This window comes from Dermacentor andersoni, chromosome 9 (assembly GCF_023375885.2).
Source record: "Dermacentor andersoni chromosome 9, qqDerAnde1_hic_scaffold, whole genome shotgun sequence".
Classification (NCBI taxonomy): Eukaryota; Metazoa; Arthropoda; class Arachnida; order Ixodida; family Ixodidae; genus Dermacentor; species Dermacentor andersoni.
This window is the reverse complement of record NC_092822.1, coordinates 94,724,307-94,738,192: the sequence shown is the minus strand read 5'-3', so window position 1 is coordinate 94,738,192 and position 13,886 is coordinate 94,724,307.

The following is a 13,886-nucleotide window of genomic DNA, read 5'->3' as shown; positions in this document are numbered from 1 at the left end:
CTGAGATGAACTAGGCCGCTAGTTAGCTCACACACTGGAGTGATCTCCAACCACACCCACACTTCCACGCACTTGAAACACATTCTCGAATAAGTCAAAGTCAAGGTCACTTTATTTCAACTCCCTGCACTAAAGAACTACAACGACGCTGAGCGCCGTAGGCGAAAAGCCACGGAAGGATTGACGGAGGCCTAGACGCCATTTAAAAAAGACTGGCAGCAGGATGCAGCAAGTGACAGTGTCTGGTTACAATCTACTCACAAATGAAGTTTCTGTAGAAAATATTTTTGCCACATTTAGCATTTACAGTACAAAAATTAAGGAAAAAGTCCACTCAAAAAGACAAAAATTACACAATAAGATACATGAAACTAGACAACCGCGTGATAAATTTTTTTATACGAATTACGAATTGTTTGGTGTACTTGATAACATGCACTTTATCATTTGCTTACTATATGTGGTCCTTGAGAAGGGTTTACTCTTTGGTACGTGTATTATGTATATTTGTTCCTTATGTAAATTTGCAAGTTCTGGGATAAATGGGACATTATGTTCGACGCCTACATTGTAGCATTTTATAAGAATTTATATAAACCAAACGCAGGTAGCAATCTCAGGTAATCAAAAATAGGCTTAGTGTTGGAGTGATAGGGACATTTACGATTATTCGCACTGCTTTCTCCTGCAATGTGTGCAAGTTTAAGTTTGCGATAGTAGTCATGGTAACCGTATTATTGCACGCCGCTCACGTTTACAGACTGCTTTCTTACATGGACATGGGAAGTTATACAAACCATGTGCTGACTACGAACGGAATTTATTTAGTTTCTTATTTACCAGAATTTTACCTTTAAAAAGTTGTTATTCACTGTAATAACAACTTTAGTTGGTAGCCAGCACACACCCTGTGTTACTTCATCTGTCCATGTCAAAAAGTGGGTCTGTAAATGAGTGAATGGTACAAACTTGCCTAATTTGGCAAACTTAATAAGGTTTGATTTTGAACATATTCTTACGGGGTTATATAGAAATTGTAACACGCGCATGCTTCATGGCCTGTGCGACTGTTTTACGGATAAACGCAAAATTACTAGCGAGTTGAGTTTTGACTCCGCCTTTGTATGCTTTCTAATTGTTTATCGACTTACAACGCATATTTGATTCTTGAGTGGCATATCCCATGCGTGCAGCCCTCAATCCTGTTACGTAGACAACGCCAGTAAGCCAACTTTCCAAAGGCACGAATTAGCGCTACGACATTGTTACTGCCAAATGTCGCGCCTTGCTCACTTACATCACACTTGAGATACATCGTCAGTGTGGTCATGAAACAGTCGATGAAAGCACGTCGCATTATCACACGTGGAACACTCCTCTATAGTACCTGTGTGCTACTTCTAAGAGAAAGTACTTTTAAGTTTCAAAACCTATACCTTAGGAGTCTTTTAGTCGCTTTACGAATTTTACTCGTAGATATTTTACACGGTTTCTTTTTTTAGTTTTACGAAACGGAAACGTGGCGCTGGCGAGATAAGCATGGGGACATCAGCACGCGGTGAGGTGCCTAGCGACCGAAGTCGATAAACATTTTATGCGCATTCCGCGATTTTCTCCCTCGCGGAAGGTTACACCCGAAAGCTGTGCGGTACGCCCGCAGTTGCATGACGGGAGCGTCGCACATGCGACGTGCCGTTCCCGCTACATCATCTGCGTCGCAGACGGCATAGCACGAAGCCATGAAAAACAGTTGGTCTACTGCGGCGCTGTTGGTGAAAGCGTCCGCGTGACCGCCCTGAGCATCGCGAAGGGCGCGCAGAGCCATTGACACGGCCAGCTCTTCGGTCGCTTTCGCCGAGGCGTTAGGCGAAACGAGGCCGAGGAGAGCCCGCGCAATTAGCCTTCCGGCTCCCCCGTAGTTCAGCACGGGATGCAGCTGAGAGTGGAAGAACGGATAGGAGAAGACGAGCGGCTCCACCGTCAGGTTCCACTCTCCATGCCAAAAGTCACCTTGCACGCCGTCTATTCTGAGGACGTCGTAGAGTCCCGAAGCTGTCAGCTCGCGCCTCGCCTCTTTGAACGCCACCCATTCGGCGAAGAACGAGTGCTGCGGGGCTGGAAGGTCGCCCAGCTCCACCGACGCGTCCGCAGGGCTGCCGATGCTGGTTGGCGAAGCCCTGCCGGGGAGAATCAAGGCCAGTGGTTCGCGAGTCAAGCGTCCTTCCACGTGCGGGGCCGTAAGCAGGCTGAACCAAGCGAGTCCCGTCATCCGCTCCACCTCGCGCAGACACCGGTTCGTCATCCTGGCCGGCATGAAATTAAGCGGGCGGTCACGGACGGTGGAGTTGCTGCCGTCGACCATCCAGCCAATCTTCGTGAATGTCCGATAGGCGATGTGTTGTGCCACATCGTTTGGCCTCCGACTCCCAAATTCGAGCAGGCTGTTCAAAGTGCGAAGGACCCTTGTGCTCTCAACGCGGACAAGTGTCTTTTCCGAGATGTTCACTGCTGGAGGCACGGGCGCACGGAGTGCATCGACCCACGCCTTAGCAGAAACTGCTGGCGTCAACGTTTCTGCCATCGTCTCGAGGTGCAAGTCTAGCGGCCCTCTTTCGGGGATCATCTCGGCGTTCTTGAGCAGAGTGCTCACCAGCGCGTCCATAGACCCCTTCTGCGCCATGTTCGAGGCTACTTCTTTGTCCAGCAGAGCTAGCACTCTGAAGGCCCCCTCGACGCCCGCTCTATATTTCTTGTTCTTTCTGGTCCTTCTGAAAACATCTGCCCATTTTCGCAGGCTCTTGCTCCGGCGAATGAAAACTGTGGCCGACTCGTTTTCGTACGAATCAATGCGCAATCGAAACCACACGTGGATGTCCCAGTTTGCAGACAGGTCTACCAGTGTATGGAGCACCGCGTGAGGGCTGCTACGCCACTGATGATGCAGAACGCCGCGCCTCGTCAGGAACGTTCTCAGTTCGCTCGGATCGCGTTTGGCCCGCAAGCAGGAACTGACCAGGCCAGCCACCCTGTCGGAGATGGTGTCCGGTCTGACCGAAGGCGTGACCGAGTTCGTGGCGAGGACGGTGTTCAGTGCCTCCTTGAGCAGTCTCGCTTCGACCATCTCGCGCACGGACGGGACGGCGGCTCCTCGTCGCCAGCGGCCGCACACGAAGTCGTACAAGCTGCGGCAAGGATCGCGGGACGTGTCCAGCGACGCCTGCACCTCCCAGCCGTACTTCTGGCAGGCGTGGCTGTCGCACACTGCGCGCAACGCCGACAACAGGTCGTAATTGCCGCGCACCAGGCTGCGACGTGCGGCGACCGTCTCGTCGGCCAGGGTCATCAACTTGATCAACATGGCGGCGCCCAAGAGGATGGCCAGAAATGTGGCCGCCTTGCGAGCACCCCGCAACAGCGTGATGCTGTGGTTCACCACCCGGTCCACCAGCCTTTCACCGGGCTGCACATAATGAGTTTCCTGCCGTTACGGGGCGGCAAAACTTACGAAGATACGAACAAGGAACGCGAGCCAACTTGCAACGAACTTTTGTAACTAATTGGTTGCATTCGACATTGGCACTAAATTGGCTAGGAGATGGAATTCGCAGCGCGCGCGCGCGCCCGTGTGCGTGCGTGCGTGCGTGCGTGTGTGTGCGTGTGCGTGTGCGCGTGTGTGTGTGGCAATGTTGCCTGTTCCTTATAAGACTCGCTACATTTTGCTGTTTAACTGCGAACGCTTGCGAAGAATGTCCGCACTAGTCCACTGGAAAAACAATCGATTCCTTGCATTGCCGAATTACCGGCGCAGTTGAGCTTCAGAACTCCGTTGCTTTTACTCTTGGGGGTTTTCACGTTAGCTCATATTTTAACTTGCCATATGTAGAATGGAACAGTGACATTTTTATTCGAAAGCAAGTGCCATGTGTTGAAACCTGTTCTGAAGATTTTACTTAGCCTTATGTTTTTACTCCAGCATCCTGGAGTCTTGGGAGACACATTGAACGGCTTGAACATTGTAAATATGTTCAGATAGCAATAACGCTTGTGGATTTATTCTGCCTGAACTTTTGCACCAGGGTGGACGACCTTTTACAGCTTCATTCAGCAACCCTTCACCCTCTATCACTGAAGTTCGAATTGCAAGCTGAATCGACTCGCCTTCATCTTATACGTGTCTGCCCTCACTTCAGTGATCGCCACGTTTTTTGGAGAAAATTCACACGCACACATTGTTAATCCTTTTTCAGGTGACCGCTCTTCAACCTGCTAACAACTGCTAAGGTCCAAATCCACGTACACTTGCCGGCGCGCAAAAGTTCGAATTCGGCGCGCGCTAATTCACCCGCCCCGCGAGCAATGACGTTTTGAACTTACAAGCGCGCGCCCGCGTGCTTCAGTTGGTTCACTGTAGTCGTCGTGGTAGACATCGTTTCATATTTTAACGCAATAGCGTTTAGGGCCGCGTGTCGCAGAAAATCCGGTGTCGTCATCGGTGGAGTTGTCCGTGAGCGAAAATATTCGTATATATTTATGTATATGTTATTACACGCCTTGTTATATCACATGGGGTATATATTGCCACGCCATTCTTTCACTAAAGTTGCTGATACCTTGTCTTACATTCTTGACAAAGTTATTCCTCGGAAGTTTCAGAATGACAGCACACAAACAAACCTCGTGGAACAAAACACCGACAGCTCACGCCTTTTCTGTTATATCTTCTCAGACCTAAATACTAAAAGTGCGAAACAATAACAGAAACGGGAAAATGACGTAATTTTTTATGCAGCCGTGCACTGCCTCCCGGATCAGCCCATGCAAGAGGCCGCGTTTCTACCAGAAAGCTTGCTTCGTGCATAGCGTTCACCACCAGCGTTTCACGGTAAACATTGCGGTTACATAAGCTGTATATGCGGGGGAGCGTGAGAAGCAGTCAGGGACCTTTGAATACTATCGCGTTCCACTCTTAAAGGCGAAGCTTAATCGTCCAACAAAGCTTTTTTTTTTGTTGTTGTTTTTTTCTCGGGCAGGCAGAGCACATCTGGAGGAGGTATGTGTACTCGCGCCGTACTTCGACGCGTGTTATCTGCCTCGCACTGTCTGCGCACCCTTATAAGCTTGCGGGCGCGAGCTTTCCCGCGCCGGCAAGCGTACGTTTAGTTTGACCTTTATCGTTATCGGTCAGTGCAGAGCGCGCCGACATATATATCAGAACATTCTCAATTGCTGCCGCCGATATTAAGTGCGACCAGATTGCATGCGCGACGCGACAGTGCTGTGCATACTGAGAGGCACGTCAGCACCCGCCATTTGTACGTTGTAATCTCTGACGAGTCGATTATACAATAGCTGACGTGCTTGAGTCGCCTATCGAATCTTAAGGTCGATCGCCGACTCTAAACTCCTCGTTATCTTTGTGCTTTGAGTGCCCCTCGTTTTTCGGGCCACAAGTGCGCTCACTGAGGAGTTAGTTTCGTAAATCACACGTTTGCTTTATTTACTCGTGCAGAAATTCACACTAGCGATAGTGAGAATGCGTGCCTGATAAGAGAATCATTTCGATTGTATTTGCATTGAACGGCACATTGTCTCAATATTTCTAGATCAGTGAGCGCAAAAGCATTTTCTGTATTTTCTTTTTCTGCAACAGATAGACTAAGTAAGGGGTGTCATTTGACGGACCCATACCGCAAGATTGTGCTTACCTGGTCGCACAAGCATCGCAATCGGTTTCATGAATCTGAGCAATCGGCTGTCTAATATCTCCCATTACCTTATATGAAAGCAAAGGTATGAGACAAAGCGATGACTGTTTCATTAAAAACTAGGGCAGCCTATTCTGAATGTAAAGAAGTACCACGGTGATCAAACCTGTGTAAAATATCACTAGTACTTTGTTTAAGTAATGCGTAATTCTAGCTAGACAAAAAGCTAAACTAGTAATAATGTGAAATAATAAAAACCGAAGCTATTACAAGTAAAAAATGCATGAGAGTGCAACATCTGTCAATTTATCTGATAAAGACATGAGGAACAGTGTGATGCTTTGAGCAGGAGGGGTGCGAATTCACATAAAATATGCATATCGTGTCCACATTTCCAGTGGAATAACTGTTGAAGTAATAATTATAAGCGCACCGTATTGTCATCAGCTCCCTCTTTGTCTTCTTGACTGCTCACGTTAAAATGTTCTCTAGGTACACTTACCACATGTATGCGACCGCTTTAATCCGGAGACCACCTAGCAGCTTGACGTCGAGGCGTTCTTGAAGGCCCACAATTGTCAGCTCCGGATCGGCACACTTTCTAACACCATTTTTCTAAATATAGGTGTTTAGGTGTTTGCGATATCAGGCCTTCTAGTGCAGCGATTACTACAGGCGAATGAATATCTACCCTGTAATATCAAAGCAAGACCGTATATTAACGCGTAGGGCTGCGTCGTATACCAGATAATTTCTTCTCGTCACGATCGCATCTTAATTCTTGAGTTTTTTACCCGTTTCGCTGTTTGGCAGAGATGCACCTTAAATTTTGAATAACGGGACTAATATTATTTAATAAGAGCCATTTTTCTTCACATCAGGAGTACAGCTTCTATAGCGTAGCAGTTTAAAAAGCAGTGTGACTACCTCGCGGTTGTTCTTAAGCACAACATGTATAGCGCTACAACCAGCTGGTTAGGGAAAGGCACGTTAATGACAGCACAAAATTGTTTCAGAATTGTCATGTATATCTCTTCCAGACTGACTTCAATATTTAGTAAAAAAGATCGATTCTTTTTAGAAGAGAAAATCAGGCCATAGTTTTTCCTTTTGAATGTCGCACGCATAATGCAGCACCCGTATTTCAGTGTCAAGTCACAGACTTAAAAGTATTGTCTCATGTTTGTCCGGTTCCTCTGTAGAGAATATTAATGAAAACTCGCTAAGTTCACTCCTTAGTTTATTTCTTATGCAATGCAATTCTTCGTCGACAGAATCTAAATTATTTGTGAGTAGGCGCTGTCCAAATCCGTGTCGTCACAGGTAGTTAGTGCGGGATTATCAAGGTTGAGCCGCCACTCGTCTTTTGTTCTTGCCCGTTTCCTGGCTTCGCAACTGTTCTCGTGCAGTAAGAGGCACATTTTCGGGTGCTCATTTAGTCGAAATGAAGAGCGAGAAGCACAACGTCAGCGCAAGTCAGGCACTAATGATTTGCATTACATATACGCTATTTCTGTCACACAAAAGTTAGTTCCACACAATAGTTAGTGAAAGTGTCTCTTTGGACATTTCGTGAACAGGTGCAACGCTATTGCGGAACTGGGTCGTTGCGCACAACTGGTCGACTCGGTTGTGATCCTCTGCTGCAGACCAACTAACAAACAGTCCTGGTAATAAGGAGCGTGGCTACGAACACCGACGAAATGCGATTATGGCACAATAATTTGAATAGAATCGTTGTATTTTCCCTGCCCAGTTAGCTTTCTTCAATCGCAAACACATTGGGGTCAAAGCATCCGATAAGCTTTTCACATTGTATCTTCAAACTCGCCCAAGAGGAATGTGCGCGAATATTCAGACCCTATTGAAATGGTGGGCATTACAGGGCTCGCACAACAGCGGTAAGGGACGCAGCTGACCTGCTCCTTTCTCGCAGCATCATCGTGCTCTTGGTCGAGACGGACCAGGTTGCGCCAGGAGGCGACGACGGCCACCTGCGGTGCTTCCGGCTGGCGGTCACCGTCACCCCGGCCTCGGTCGGAGCCCGGCCGAACAGGAACCTCAACCGTCGACATCACGCGGCGCTGCACAAGTCCCACCTTCGACTTCTTCGTCTTCGCGCAGCGGCAAGCACTCACGAATTTTCATTACACTTCTAAATGGCAGTTCGTTAGTACCACGCTCCACTATTCAAATCTAGTTTCAGTTTACTTCTAAGCATACGGAAAACCGCCTGCTTCTTGGCCAATCCTCCCATAGTTGGTATGCGCCACTGTTTAGGATAAAAGACAAGACAATCTCCCCGATTTATTCTGTCGCCGCAAGCTGATGGGGCGAAGGCTGCTGATCTCTTGTTCTTCTGCACAAATGACACATACTCGTCGTGGTGCTTCAGCCAAGAATTGGGCGGTTGTTGATTTACTTTGACAAACCGGTAACACACCTTGGGCTTAATGCTAGTTCCCGACCCATGACACCCGGCAGCGGGAATTACTTAAAAGTGATGAGTAAAAGTGTTCATGATGCTCTCAGCAATTTATATTCTTCAAATCAGCCGTGTTGGCATAGCGCTCATATCGTTGCGCTGTTAAGCTCGAGGGTGCGGGATCAAATCGCACCCGTGGCAAAAATACCCCTGTACTGTGCATTCGGCTCGCGTTGAAGATTCCCAGGTGGTCAAAATACTCCCGACTCCACCACTACGGCGTGTCTCATAATCATATCGTTGTGTTGGCACGTAACACCCAATAATTAATTTTTATATTCCCCGAGTCTCCAGCGCGCACCGTCACAAGTTACACACTTTGTCAATAGGATCACAAGCCAAGGGAGCGGGCACAAGGAGTAATACACACTAAGGACCATCTAAGCTCTTCTAATTGGCCGTATAACCTATGAAACTGTCTGCCTGACACTCAAGCCGGCAGAAATCGGGAAACTAAATACCGTCATTCTAAAGGCAATCAAAGTCGCCTTGACCCTCGCATCCATGGCATCGACGAAGAAACTCCACAAGCTCAGCGTGCACAACACGTGGGAAGACCTCGCCGAGGCTCATAAAATCAACGAACCAGAGTGGCTCAGAGTCATACCCACCGGCCATGCAGTTTTGCGCGTCCTACAGTAAAAGCAACATTACCGAACGAGACAAGAAAGCAAGAATCACACCGGCACTGCATTGCACGTATCCCGCACAGTATACATCCGACTTGCCATATGGAGCGCTGGAAAAGGACCAGCCGCATGCTCAGCAAGAAATGCGTGAAACACCCGGATAAGAGGTGCACCGATGGGGGGGCTGCCCGGTATACTAAATGAAATGCCTTTGCCATATATGTGTCACAGATCACCAAGACAAAGAGCTCGCAGCTGAGTCAACGAGACAGCAGAGGAAACGGAAATCGCTCTGGCGATAACAACTTGCCCTGAACTAGTAGCAGCAATCCGAACGCAGTCCCAAGCAGCAGCTCGCAACTATCAAAGAAGACGCGTTATCAGAAAAGACACTCAAAATACTTCAGAATCTCATCGCAAACGCCCCGCTCCCTGACCCTCGCATCAACTGGGTTCCAGGACACCAGGACGTGGCAGGAAATGAGGCTGAACACGCCGCTACCCGCAAGTATACCAGTCGGGATTTGCTGCTATCCAAGACCAGGCCGGCCACCAACGTTGATGACATCGCCCTAAGCTATTCGAACCTTATGTAACACTACCGACTAAGCAAAAGAGCACACACTTCATCCCACAGGAACCTGAGCAAAGCGGGAGGAGTCGTCCTCCGCCGCCTATACGGAAAAATGCACGTATTTGCACAGTTTCTTTCTCATAGAAGCACAAGAGCACCTCAACCCAACGCACATCCATACCACCGCTCAAACGTGGGAGACCAAGCTTTGCTCCGACTACCTGGACGACCAGCGCATTCTCGTCGCCCAAGCCAAGGAGGCAGCCCAAGCTAGAGAGTTCATGGAATCCTCTGACCTAGGGTGAACTTGGTCCTGACTCAAATTGCCGCTCTAAAAAGTAAAAATTTATCTCTATCTCCCTGAAATGCAATCGAATCAATATTTATTCAAAATCTGTGACATGGAGAGAGCAGACAATGTGAATTTTCTACTTTTATTTCTTTTTGCATCTTATGCTCAACTTGTTTTGAGGTTTCATCTTCTGTTGTTTTCTTATGACAACATATCGGTTACTTCTGATGCAGGAAATGACCTTTTCTTTCAATTAAATTCAGCACCTGCAAAAACATTTGTTCTTATTATTATTGTCACGCCCGTTGCAATTACTACAGTACGGTGGCGTGGACATAACATAAATAAATATAAACCCACCTTCACCAGGATATTGCTACAACGGGCTTACTATGCGGTTTTTGGGGATTGCTCTAAGGGTTGAAGCAAAGCTGTCGCCATGCCGTGGACACTGCAATGGGAACCCTTGTACCTCGTGTAAATGAACTTCCAGGAATAGCTCGGGCGCATAGGAGAAGAACACGCAAAGGCTCCGGGGCCCGAACCCCCTCCGAAGTTTTCCAGGGGGGGGGGGGAGGCGCAAGCCCCCCTCTCTGGGCGCTGCCGTAGCCTTCCCACTAAAGTGTCATTTCCGGTGTTTTGTCACCCACATCATTTGAGGTTTCTTTTGAGTTGCCTCTGCCTTTTCACTTAATATTCCATTGCGGCTATAAAATAATTGCGTCATTGTTGGCGAGGATGTGCGCGGCTTTTAATTGATACTAACGCTTAATTTCCGCAAATCCTGGCAATAGGAGGAAAAGCGAATTAAAATCACCAGCGGCCGCTACCTCGTTCGTATTTGCGCACTTCAGCCTTTCTTTTTTTATTTCCTCTGTAAACACCGTGCAGAGACAGAACATATTTAAATATTGCTACGATGCGCTGCTGTAGCGAACGATGATGAGAGGACTGACGAAGACTACGATGGCCGATAATTGCGCGCGCTATAGCTCCGTCTCGTATTTCTGCCTTCTGCCCGTTGTATATATATCTCCTACATATGTTGTCAAGCGTCTTTTTCCCCCGTAACATTTTGGTGAACTTGCGGGTTTTGCAAGTTTCAAGACGGATTTACGCCGCGAGCGCTCGTCGGCAGCACCTACAATGCCAGCGCAAGGCGGGGACGAGAATGCTTCGGGCCGGTCAGCAACCGTGCCTCAACCATCTGCCGCCAACCGCAACGTCAACTTCACACAACCACGTGACCCAGGTCCTTTTCCGTCTCCGACAACAGCGACGTCGAAGATCGGCTTCAACTGTACGAACGGGTGAGCACTAGCAATTACTGGGACCCGACAATGATGCTAGCGATCATAATATTTTACCTGGCGGGCACGGCATAAGTGCGGTTTCTCAACCACGAACAGCAACTTACGAGCTGGGAGGCACGTAAGCAGAAGTTCATCGATCCGTTCGACAAGCCCATCAGACGCCGTCGCCCTTACAAAAATGCCTGTTCTGCATCAAATTGTTGGTCTCAATATATCTCGAAATGAAAAGACGTATCAAGCTGTGCCCAAAGTTCGCATTGGCGAGTATCGTAATCGTCGGGCGCTTCTTTAAATGTGCAAGCGTTTCTATGGTTACCCAACGAGAAAACTGTCCGCCCGTGCCTCCTTCGCGTAAGAGGATCGCGTTCAAGATAGAGTCAGCCAGCTGTGGTAGAAGACGACAACGAATGCGCGAGCAGTGGTACCAACGCGTCTGTGCGATTACGCTGAGGGTGACCGCTGAAGGGTCCCGGGGCCACGACAAATTTTCCTCAACTGCGAAGCTTTGTTTACGAGGAAGTCGTGTGAGTTTCCTTTGCAGCACTTAGCTACGCTTCGGTCGATGCCTCAATTTCCTTTTATTAATTAAACTGAGGGATGCCGACGCTGAACACAGGAACGGGCGCCTAAGAGGGCGCTCTAAAAGAACTATTCGTTAATTTTGCTGGCTGATCTCAAGGAAACATAAAAATGGATCAACACAGAAGTTGCCTATCAACAATGATCAACAATGGACCAAACAACAGGAAGAGGCTTCACGAAAAAGAGGTCACCTCAACAAGGCGAATGGCATCCCCAAGGATCCATGTTGAAAGGGCAATAAACCGCATAAAGGCATTCAGAATACTCAAGCAAAGTGTGCCAATTCACCATAGGGCACTTATGAATGACATTGTTGTAGCGTGTGCTAGGCGTTGCAACTTGAAGTCTCCTCTCATTCCGAGCAAACCGTAAGTGTTTTACGTAAGGTCTATCTTCTGGTCTATTAAAACTTTCAGCTAAGGTTCTTTTTCTAAGTAAGCAGCTTTTGTGCAATCTATTACTACCAGTGTTTAGACACGAAAGGCAACGATGGGTAAAGTCAACGACGGCTTCTTTCGCCTGCTGGTACCACTCCACATTGAGATGTTGTAACGAGCTGGGAAGAATGCAGCTTTTACCTTTGGTCTTCCAGTGTTCACTGTTTGTTTTTGGCAAAATTTGCTCACAATGCTGAGTATAAATTACAGACGATCAGGCTGTGTCTGCTATACTTTCGCCAGCCTCAGTTCTAAGCACAGACTTGCTTGTATTGTTTTTCTTTGTTGCATGACAGCTCTTCTCTTTATGTGACAGTACATCACACGCTGGACAATAAAGAATACTACGCAGAATTTTAACAATGCATTGTTGATTTGCATCATAAGTAATGAAAGGATGTTTTTAATTATGTCAGTCACGATTTTGTAGACAAGACCACAACTGGTTACAGGACTTCTACAGACGCTTGGCACAATAAATATGAAAAACAGAAAAACAGGCACATAAAAGTCAATGCAAAGCAAGCCAGCCCATGAACAGAAGAACTGTCAATTAAATTCAAGGAAAAAAACAAGGGTATCAGTTAACAAACTCTCACTCATACGCTTTACTCTGGGTACTGAATTTGCTTTATTGTCCATGAATTTTAAACAAGCACTCAATTTGCTTCCTGTTATGGACCACCCAAAACTCAGTTTATTTGTTTTGATTTCCTGTGCTGCCTAAAAACATGCGGGAATCTTCCAGCACTGCGGAGTTGTGAGCTTCCCTGTCGTCAACCAGTGCAGCCAAATATGAACAGAAATAAAAGCGGCGTATTCTTGGGAGGTTGTACTTTATAAATTCAGTATCATACTTGACCTCAACCAGTACAGTTTTTCTCTTCGTTCATAGCTGGAAGAAGCAATGCTGCTTTTGGCAGCAGCTCATTGTGAACTGCATCTGGCTGTAGTAGCCTGCACGGCCTGATTTGCATAGTTGGTAGCCATCAGTTCCTTTCTTTACATCGTACAGCACGCCGTCCTAATGGGCAGAGCAGTCTTCCACATATGGGCACTTTATTTCGGGAATGATTCATTGTCTACGAGGCCATCGGGGCTTGCGGAGCAAAAATGGTGGCTGTGATAGAATACAGTGCCTAGCCTTTGCACCTTTTATGCGCTCTCTAGCTCAAATGCCTCCCTGTCCAGTGGCTCACACTGCTTTCCGTGTTCTGTCCCTTTGTTTCCATAAAATTTATCCTTCAACAAACTAGACAATGCCTCTTCTGGATTAGTTTTCTTGCGCTTTGGCACTTGGATGCAGTCGAGACAGTAATCCTGACCCAGTGACTTCCTTGCCATAGGTTCCCCTTTGCTCTACTGTACCTTTGGTTAACCTAAGCCGTGCTGCTTCTGTTATGGCAACATATTTCTGAAAGAACGCTCGGCAGCACACGCAGTGCTCGGGCCCAGCACTGCTGTGAGTGCCATGAGTTGGTGGCGACAAAGAAGCGGATGCTTCAGGTGCACGTGGTTCAGGCGCAAAGTGGCGATGCGGCGGATATAATGTCAAACGTAGAAATGTGCCTTCAACACCAACAAGGCCCTTGAAGCGGTAGGATTGCAAATGCTGAACAAGGGTGCTATGATGTGTAAACTTCTTAAATTCAGGACCGACTTCTTTGTGGGCACCTTTCTTTGGTGGCATTCCCTTGTGGAGCTTGAAATCGATCTCTTTGATAACTCCAGGAACAGCATTTTTCTTGGTTCCCCGGTTCCCCTCAGCACTTTTACCAGTACAAGCAGCACCGGTCAAGCCAAGGCGTACAGCAAACTCTACTTTCTAAAGAAAAGCTCCTGGAACAAAATACATTATTTGCTTAGTTT